This window comes from Bombus huntii, unplaced genomic scaffold (genome assembly GCF_024542735.1).
Source record: "Bombus huntii isolate Logan2020A unplaced genomic scaffold, iyBomHunt1.1 ctg00000101.1, whole genome shotgun sequence".
Taxonomy (NCBI): domain Eukaryota; kingdom Metazoa; phylum Arthropoda; class Insecta; order Hymenoptera; family Apidae; genus Bombus; species Bombus huntii.
In genome coordinates, this window is record NW_026099355.1 from 232,501 (window position 1) to 242,416 (window position 9,916).

Below are 9,916 nucleotides of genomic sequence, written 5' to 3' on the forward strand. Positions count from 1 at the left end.
CACGTTTTTTCCCGTTTCACGAGAGAGACGAAAACGAGGAAAATAATCGCGACAAATGCTCGCTCGCTGCGCTCGCTCGGACGAATATAGCCCAACCCAAAACCGATCCCAAGCGTTCGAACGAAGATTTCGATGAAATCGAAGAACGAACGCTAAAGGGATTGGTTTTGGGTTGGGCTACTTTTTTTTTCGAGCGAGCGGAGCGAGCGAGCAACGCGTAAGAGCGTATCGTTGCGTCGCAGGGACTTTGAAATATTCGCCACTGTTCGAACGTTCGAGTCGAAATAACTCGAGAAAAAGCGTTATAACGCATCGAAATTATCAGTGAAATCGTTACGTATCGACGAAATCTAGTCGAAAGTAGCGATTTCACTTTATTTTTTTAAAAAATTTCATCCTCCGGACCAACGTGACCGGGACGTTGGAACTTAGAATTTTTTCGCACCGCTACGAAAGTACCGAAAGTTCAACTCGAAATAACTCGCCAAAAAGCGTTATAACGTATCGAAATTTTGCGTGAAATCGTTACGTTTCGACGAAATCTAGTCGAAAGTAGCGATTTCACTTTATTTTTTTAAAAAATTTCATCCTCCGGACCAACGTGACCGGGACGTTGGAACTTAGAATTTTTTCGCACCGTTACGAAAGTACCGAAAGTTCAACTCGAAATAACTCGCCAAAAAGCGTTATAACGTATCGAAATTTTGCGTGAAATCGTTACGTTTCGACGAAATCTAGTCGAAAGTAGCGATTTCACTTTATTTTTTTAAAAAATTTCATCCTCCGGACCAACGTGACCGGGACGTTGGAACTTAGAATTTTTTCGCACCGTTACGAAAGTACCGAAAGTTCAACTCGAAATAACTCGCTAAAAAGCGTTATAACGTATCGAAATTTTGCGTGAAATCGTTACGTATCGACGAAATCTAGTCGAAAGTAGCGATTTCACTTTATTTTTTTAAAAAATTTCATCCTCCGGACCAACGTGACCGGGACGTTGGAACTTAGAATTTTTTCGCACCGTTACGAAAGTACCGAAAGTTCAACTCGAAATAACTCGCTAAAAAGCGTTATAACGTATCGAAATTTTGCGTGAAATCGTTACGTATCGACGAAATCTAGTCGAAAGTAGCGATTTCACTTTATTTTTTTAAAAAATTTCATCCTCCGGACCAACGTGACCGGGACGTTGGAACTTAGAATTTTTTCGCACCGTTACGAAAGTACCGAAAGTTCAACTCGAAATAACTCGCCAAAAAGCGTTATAACGTATCGAAATTTTGCGTGAAATCGTTACGTTTCGACGAAATCTAGTCGAAAGTAGCGATTTCACTTTATTTTTTTAAAAAATTTCATCCTCCGGACCAACGTGACCGGGACGTTGGAACTTAGAATTTTTTCGCACCGTTACGAAAGTACCGAAAGTTCAACTCGAAATAACTCGCCAAAAAGCGTTATAACGTATCGAAATTTTGCGTGAAATCGTTACGTTTCGACGAAATCTAGTCGAAAGTAGCGATTTCACTTTATTTTTTTAAAAAATTTCATCCTCCGGACCAACGTGACCGGGACGTTGGAACTTAGAATTTTTTCGCCCCGTTACGAAAGTACCGAATGTTCAACTCGAAATAACTCGCCAAAAAGCGTTATAACGTATCGAAATTTTGTGTGAAATCGTTACGTATCGACGAAATCTAGTCGAACGTAACGATTTCACTTTATTTTTTTAAAAAATTTCATCCTCCGGACCAACGTGACCGGGACGTTGGAACTTAGAATTTTTTCGCACCGCTACGAAAAGGCCGAAAGATCCCCTCCAAATAACTCGTTAAAAAGTGTTAGAAGGTACGAATATTTTTCAAGAAATCGTTATAACTCGATAAAATACGTCGGGATTAAGCGTTTATATCGTCGGCAGACGGATATAAAAACGTTTGGACCGACACGACCGGTCGTTGGAACATAGAAAAATTCCGAGCCGGTACGTTGGGACTTAGAAAAATTCCGAGGGCGAAAAAGTTTTTTCGAGTTTATTCGTTAAAAAGCGTTACAAGGTATGAATTTTTTTGCATAAATCGACGTAACTCGACGAAATACGTCGGGATTAATGGTTTATTTCCGTCCGAGAACGATTTTTAAAAACGGACCTATGCGGCCGGTCGTTCGTACTTAGAAAATTTTCGGACCGAACACTCTTTTTCGATTAATTCGTTAAAAAGCGTTATAACGTACGAATATTTTTCAAGAAATCGTTATAACTCGATAAAATACGTCGGGATTAAGCGTTTATATCGTCGGCAGACGGATATAAAAACGTTTGGACCGACACGACCGGTCGTTGGAACATAGAAAAATTCCGAGCCGGTACGTTGGGACTTAGAAAAATTCCGAGGGCGAAAAAGTTTTTTCGAGTTTATTCGTTAAAAAGCGTTACAAGGTATGAATTTTTTTGCATAAATCGACGTAACTCGACGAAATACGTCGGGATTAATGGTTTATTTCCGTCCGAGAACGATTTTTAAAAACGGACCTATGCGGCCGGTCGTTCGTACTTAGAAAATTTTCGGACCGAACACTCTTTTTCGATTAATTCGTTAAAAAGCGTTATAACGTACGAATATTTTTCAAGAAATCGTTATAACTCGATAAAATACGTCGGGATTAAGCGTTTATATCGTCGGCAGACGGATATAAAAACGTTTGGACCGACACGACCGGTCGTTGGAACATAGAAAAATTCCGAGCCGGTACGTTGGGACTTAGAAAAATTCCGAGCGCGAAAAAGTTTTTTCGAGTTTATTCGTTAAAAAGCGTTACAAGGTATGAATTTTTTTGCATAAATCGACGTAACTCGACGAAATACGTCGGGATTAATGGTTTATTTCCGTCCGAGAACGATTTTTAAAAACGGACCTATGCGGCCGGTCGTTCGTACTTAGAAAATTTTCGGACCGAACACTCTTTTTCGATTAATTCGTTAAAAAGCGTTATAACGTACGAATATTTTTCAAGAAATCGTTATAACTCGATAAAATACGTCGGGATTCTAAGCGTTTATATCGTCGGCAGACGGATATAAAAACGTTTGGACCGACACGACCGGTCGTTGGAACATAGAAAAAATCCGAGCCGGTACGTTGGGACTTAGAAAAATACCGAGCGCGAAAAAGTTTTTTTCGAGTTTATTCGTTAAAAAGCGTTACAAGGTATGAATTTTTTTTGCATAAATCGACGTAACTCGACGAAATACGTCGGGATTAATGGTTTATTTCCGTCCGAGAACGATTTTTAAAAACGGACCTATGCGGCCGGTCGTTCGTACTTAGAAAATTTTCGGACCGAACACTCTTTTTCGATTTAATTCGTTAAAAAGCGTTATAACGTACGAATATTTTTCAAGAAATCGTTATAACTCGATAAAATACGTCGGGGGATTAAGCGTTTATATCGTCGGCAGGACGGATATAAAAACGTTTGGACCGACACGACCGGTCGTTGGAACATAGAAAAATTCCGAGCCGGTACGTTGGGACTTAGAAAAATTCCGAGGGCGAAAAAGTTTTTTCGAGTTTATTCGTTAAAAAGCGTTACAAGGTATGAATTTTTTTGCATAAACTCGACGTAACTCGACGAAATACGTCGGGATTAATGGTTTATTTCCGTCCGAGAACGATTTTTAAAAACGGACCTATGCGGCCGGTCGTTCGTACTTAGAAAATTTTCGGACCGAACACTCTTTTTCGATTAATTCGTTAAAAAGCGTTATAACGTACGAATATTTTTCAAGAAATCGTTATAACTCGATAAAATACGTCGGGATTAAGCGTTTATATCGTCGGCAGACGGATATAAAAAACGTTTGGACCGACACGACCGGTCGTTGGAACATAGAAAAATTCCGAGCCGGTACGTTGGGACTTAGAAAAATTCCGAGCGCGAAAAGTTTTTTCGAGTTTATTCGTTAAAAAGCGTTACAAGGTATGAATTTTTTTGCATAAATCGACGTAACTCGACGAAATACGTCGGGATTAATGGTTTATTTCCGTCCGAGAACGATTTTTAAAAACGGACCTATGCGGCCGGTCGTTCGTACTTAGAAAATTTTCGGACCGAACACTCTTTTTCGAGTTTAATTCGTTAAAAAGCGTTATAACGTACGAATATTTTTCAAGAAATCGTTATAACTCGATAAAATACGTCGGGATTAAGCGTTTATATCGTCGGCAGACGGATATAAAAACGTTTGGACCGACACGACCGGTCGTTGGAACATAGAAAAATTCCGAGCCGGTACGTTGGGACTTAGAAAAATTCCGAGGGCGAAAAAGTTTATTTCGAGTTTATTCGTTAAAAAGCGTTACAAGGTATGAATTTTTTTGCATAAATCGACGTAACTCGACGAAATACGTCCGGGATTAATGGTTTATTTCCGTCCGAGAACGATTTTTAAAAACGGACCTATGCGGCCGGTCGTTCGTACTTAGAAAATTTTCGGACCGAACACTCTTTTTCGATTAATTCGTTAAAAAGCGTTATAACGTACGAATATTTTTCAAGAAATCGTTATAACTCGATAAAATACGTCGGGATTAAGCGTTTATATCGTCGGCAGACGGATATAAAAACGTTTGGACCGACACGACCGGTCGTTGGAACATAGAAAAATTCCGAGCCGGTACGTTGGGACTTAGAAAAATTCCGAGCGCGAAAAAGTTTTTTCGAGTTTATTCGTTAAAAAGCGTTACAAGGTATGAATTTTTTTGCATAAATCGACGTAACTCGACGAAATACGTCGGGATTAATGGTTTATTTCCGTCCGAGAACGATTTTTAAAAACGGACCTATGCGGCCGGTCGTTCGTACTTAGAAAATTTTCGGACCGAACACTCTTTTTCGATTAATTCGTTAAAAAGCGTTATAACGTACGAATATTTTTCAAGAAATCGTTATAACTCGATAAAATACGTCGGGATTAAGCGTTTATATCGTCGGCAGACGGATATAAAAACGTTTGGACCGACACGACCGGTCGTTGGAACATAGAAAAATTCCGAGCCGGTACGTTGGGACTTAGAAAAATTCCGAGGGCGAAAAAGTTTTTTCGAGTTTATTCGTTAAAAAGCGTTACAAGGTATGAATTTTTTTGCATAAATCGACGTAACTCGACGAAATACGTCGGGATTAATGGTTTATTTCCGTCCGAGAACGATTTTTAAAAACGGACCTATGCGGCCGGTCGTTCGTACTTAGAAAATTTTCGGACCGAACACTCTTTTTCGATTAATTCGTTAAAAAGCGTTATAACGTACGAATATTTTTCAAGAAATCGTTATAACTCGATAAAATACGTCGGGATTAAGCGTTTATATCGTCGGCAGACGGATATAAAAACGTTTGGACCGACACGACCGGTCGTTGGAACATAGAAAAATTCCGAGCCGGTACGTTGGGACTTAGAAAAATTCCGAGGGCGAAAAAGTTTTTTCGAGTTTATTCGTTAAAAAGCGTTACAAGGTATGAATTTTTTTGCATAAATCGACGTAACTCGACGAAATACGTCGGGATTAATGGTTTATTTCCGTCCGAGAACGATTTTTAAAAACGGACCTATGCGGCCGGTCGTTCGTACTTAGAAAATTTTCGGACCGAACACTCTTTTTCGATTAATTCGTTAAAAAGCGTTATAACGTACGAATATTTTTCAAGAAATCGTTATAACTCGATAAAATACGTCGGGATTAAGCGTTTATATCGTCGGCAGACGGATATAAAAACGTTTGGACCGACACGACCGGTCGTTGGAACATAGAAAAATTCCGAGCCGGTACGTTGGGACTTAGAAAAATTCCGAGGGCGAAAAAGTTTTTTCGAGTTTATTCGTTTAAAAGCGTTACAAGGTATGAATTTTTTTACGGGAATCGTTCTATCTCTATTAAATACGTCGGGATTAAACATTTTTATCGATTTTTTCAAAAAATTAGCGTTCGTCGAACTGACACGACTGGGATATTTTTCTAATTTTTTCGTTAATTAACGTTACAAGGTATATATTTTTTTGCATATTTCTACTTATTTTAACGTATTGTAATTGATTATAAACTTATTTTTTGTCCGTATTCGATAAAAGAGTATGTTTACTGATGCAATTTTTCGGTGAAAAAAAAAATTAATTTTTTGGTAAAAATGCATTTCTATTATGTTAATAAAACGTCTGGTAATGTATTTCGATGGTTGGATATTGGCTTTGTATAGTAGTGATCGAGCGTTCGCGAGACTAAGTTCCAGCGTCCCTTCCGAACGGTACGTTGCTACGGAGGTTTTGCACCGTAAGCGCGCGGCCGCTAGCCCGGCCGGCGCCGGCCTTCCGGCTGGCGCTTTCGTATCTATAAGAGAGACGTCGAGCCGGACGGTTCGGTCGGAACAGCGTTGAGCGCGTGGCTATTCTACGGCCTCGGTTGAGAATTCAGTCACCGCTCCTCGAGTCTTAGTGTATTTTACGCTATTTCTCGACTGTTCCTCCGTTCTCGTTCTGGTTTTTTCTCTACACTGCTGCGCCGCGGGTCGCTGTCCTGGACGTAATGACCAAATATCGTGGCAAGGTTCCCCTGAGTCGGGAAGCTGGTGACCTGTGTGTACGTATTCTAACAAAAATTGTTAGATGCGTGTGTGCTTGTACTAACTGAGCATCGATTCATTCAAAAGAGTATAACCGTCTGCTTTCTATAAAAACTTCTGCTTTCGCAGAAGTATCCGATGAGGCGGTAGGAGCGTACTATATCTTTGCGTAGTATGTCTTCTGCCGAAAATGTTCTACCGATTGAAAGAATATTCTTACGGTATGTCCAGCGCGACGCACTGGGATACGCGCTTGTTCGTTCAGCGTGAGGTGCGTATACGTGCTTTACCGCTAAGATATTCTAATAAGTCTTTTTACACGAAGACAGCATTATGGAAATGTTCCTTTAGAAGTACGATTCTAAACATTTTATATAAGACTATGAGAAAGAGAGAGAGAGAAGAGAGGAGGTGGAGTTGAGAATTACAAAGTGGCTGCGAGCGGCGTTCGAAGATTATTACTGAACTATGGGTGTATCTCGAACGTCGCTAGGAGATATATTTTATAGATATATCTATCTTAAGAACGAAAAGTCTCGTCGTACGGTGCTTACGTCCCACCTACGACACGAAGAGAACTTAAACGAAATTTATAAGAATTGTTATACGAATAAGATCCCTGGTTGATCCTGCCAGTAGTCATATGCTTGTCTCAAAGATTAAGCCATGCATGTCTCAGTACATGCCGCATTAAGGTGAAACCGCGAATGGCTCATTAAATCAGTTATGGTTTCTTAGATCATACCTACATTTACTTGGATAACTGTGGTAATTCTAGAGCTAATACATGCAAACAGATTCCGACCAGAGATGGTAGGAATGCTTTTATTAGATCAAAACCAATCGGTGGCGGATGGCTCGTCTGTCCGTCCATCGTTTGTTTTGGTGACTCTGAATAACTTTGTGCTGATCGCATGGTCATCTAGCACCGGCGACGCATCTTTCAAATGTCTGCCTTATCAACTGTCGATGGTAGGTTCTGCGCCTACCATGGTTGTAACGGGTAACGGGGAATCAGGGTTCGATTCCGGAGAGGGAGCCTGAGAAACAGCTACCACATCCAAGGAAGGCAGCAGGCGCGCAAATTACCCACTCCCGGCACGGGGAGGTAGTGACGAAAAATAACGATACGGGACTCATCCGAGGCCCCGTAATCGGAATGAGTACACTTTAAATCCTTTAACGAGGACCAATTGGAGGGCAAGTCTGGTGCCAGCAGCCGCGGTAATTCCAGCTCCAATAGCGTATATTAAAGTTGTTGCGGTTAAAAAGCTCGTAGTTGAATCTGTGTGTCACAGTGTCGGTTCACCGCTCGCGGTGTTTAACTGGCATTATGTGGTACGTCCTATCGGTGGGCTTAGCTCCTCGCGGGCGGTCCAACTAATATCCCATCGCGGTGCTCTTCACTGAGTGTCGAGGTGGGCCGATACGTTTACTTTGAACAAATTAGAGTGCTTAAAGCAGGCTACCTTCGCCTGAATACTGTGTGCATGGAATAATGGAATAGGACCTCGGTTCTATTTTGTTGGTTTTCGGAGCCCCGAGGTAATGATTAATAGGGACAGATGGGGGCATTCGTATTGCGACGTTAGAGGTGAAATTCTTGGATCGTCGCAAGACGGACAGAAGCGAAAGCATTTGCCAAAAATGTTTTCATTAATCAAGAACGAAAGTTAGAGGTTCGAAGGCGATCAGATACCGCCCTAGTTCTAACCATAAACGATGCCAGCCAGCGATCCGCCGAAGTTCCTCCGATGACTCGGCGGGCAGCTTCCGGGAAACCAAAGCTTTTGGGTTCCGGGGGAAGTATGGTTGCAAAGCTGAAACTTAAAGGAATTGACGGAAGGGCACCACCAGGAGTGGAGCCTGCGGCTTAATTTGACTCAACACGGGAAACCTCACCAGGCCCGGACACCGGAAGGATTGACAGATTGATAGCTCTTTCTTGATTCGGTGGGTGGTGGTGCATGGCCGTTCTTAGTTGGTGGAGCGATTTGTCTGGTTAATTCCGATAACGAACGAGACTCTAGCCTGCTAAATAGACGTAACTTATGGTATCTCGAAGGCCCCCGGCTTCGGTCGGTGGGTTTTTACTACCAACGTACAAACAAATCTTCTTAGAGGAACAGGCGGCTTCTAGCCGCACGAGATTGAGCAATAACAGGTCTGTGATGCCCTTAGATGTTCTGGGCCGCACGCGCGCTACACTGAAGGAATCAGCGTGTTTTCCCTGGCCGAAAGGCCCGGGTAACCCGCTGAACCTCCTTCGTGCTAGGGATTGGGGCTTGCAATTATTCCCCATGAACGAGGAATTCCCAGTAAGCGCGAGTCATAAGCTCGCGTTGATTACGTCCCTGCCCTTTGTACACACCGCCCGTCGCTACTACCGATTGAATGATTTAGTGAGGTCTTCGGACTGTGTGCGCGGCCAATGTGATAAGCATTGCCGATGTTACCGGGAAGATGACCAAACTTGATCATTTAGAGGAAGTAAAAGTCGTAACAAGGTTTCCGTAGGTGAACCTGCGGAAGGATCATTAACGATACGATACCAAAAGAATTTGACTTGAACACATATAAAAACTATGAAATATATATCACAATGGTCGGTAAGGAGCCGTACTCCTCCTGTATCGACGAAAGTATATACGACGTATTAACAAGCTATATACTTTAACAAACGAAAACGCCAGGGAGCTTGGCAACCTCCGTTGGCACGAATAGAAATATTCTTAAGGAGGAGACGACCCTCCAGCTACGGAATTATACGAAGAGAAGGTGGCACTCTCTCTCGATCATCGGGATGAAGAGATATATATATACAAGTATAAAAACGAAATGCGAATGAAACTTATTCGAGGCGCCTGCGTGAGGTCGTAAACAGAAAGACCCGCCGTCTCCGAATAAAACATATAACATATAATATATATATATATATATGAAATTCTAATAAAAGGGAACTCTAGCTTCGAAAGAGCCAACAAAAGTTAAGGCTCGATATCAAACGAAAAAATTACGATGGAAACCAGGTGTAAAGAGAAATGCAGTCGTGGCGCCTGCGAGAGGCCGTACACAGAAAGACCCGCCGTCACGATCTCGTATTTCGTATTTGCATCGTGGAAACCGTACAAACGAAATATAAAAGTCCATGCAAACTAATAAGAAAATCTCTAAAGTGCCTCGTGTCGGAGTGATCATGCTCGCCTATTCTCTTCTATGTTTCGTGGTCTGTGTTGCGTTTGTTCTCCTCCTAGCAACGGGACATATCGAAGACTCCTCTTTGGGATCGAACGAAGCGTCT

General features: G+C 41.7%; 1 non-coding gene across 1 annotated transcript; it reads left to right on the plus strand.

The window, feature by feature from the left end:
* The first annotated feature begins 7,231 nt into the window (after positions 1-7,231).
* On the plus strand, positions 7,232-9,155 carry LOC126876881 (small subunit ribosomal RNA). The gene has a single exon (XR_007694597.1). It is a non-coding gene; the product is annotated as a small subunit ribosomal RNA (ribosomal RNA).
* The last annotated feature ends 761 nt before the right edge of the window (positions 9,156-9,916 follow it).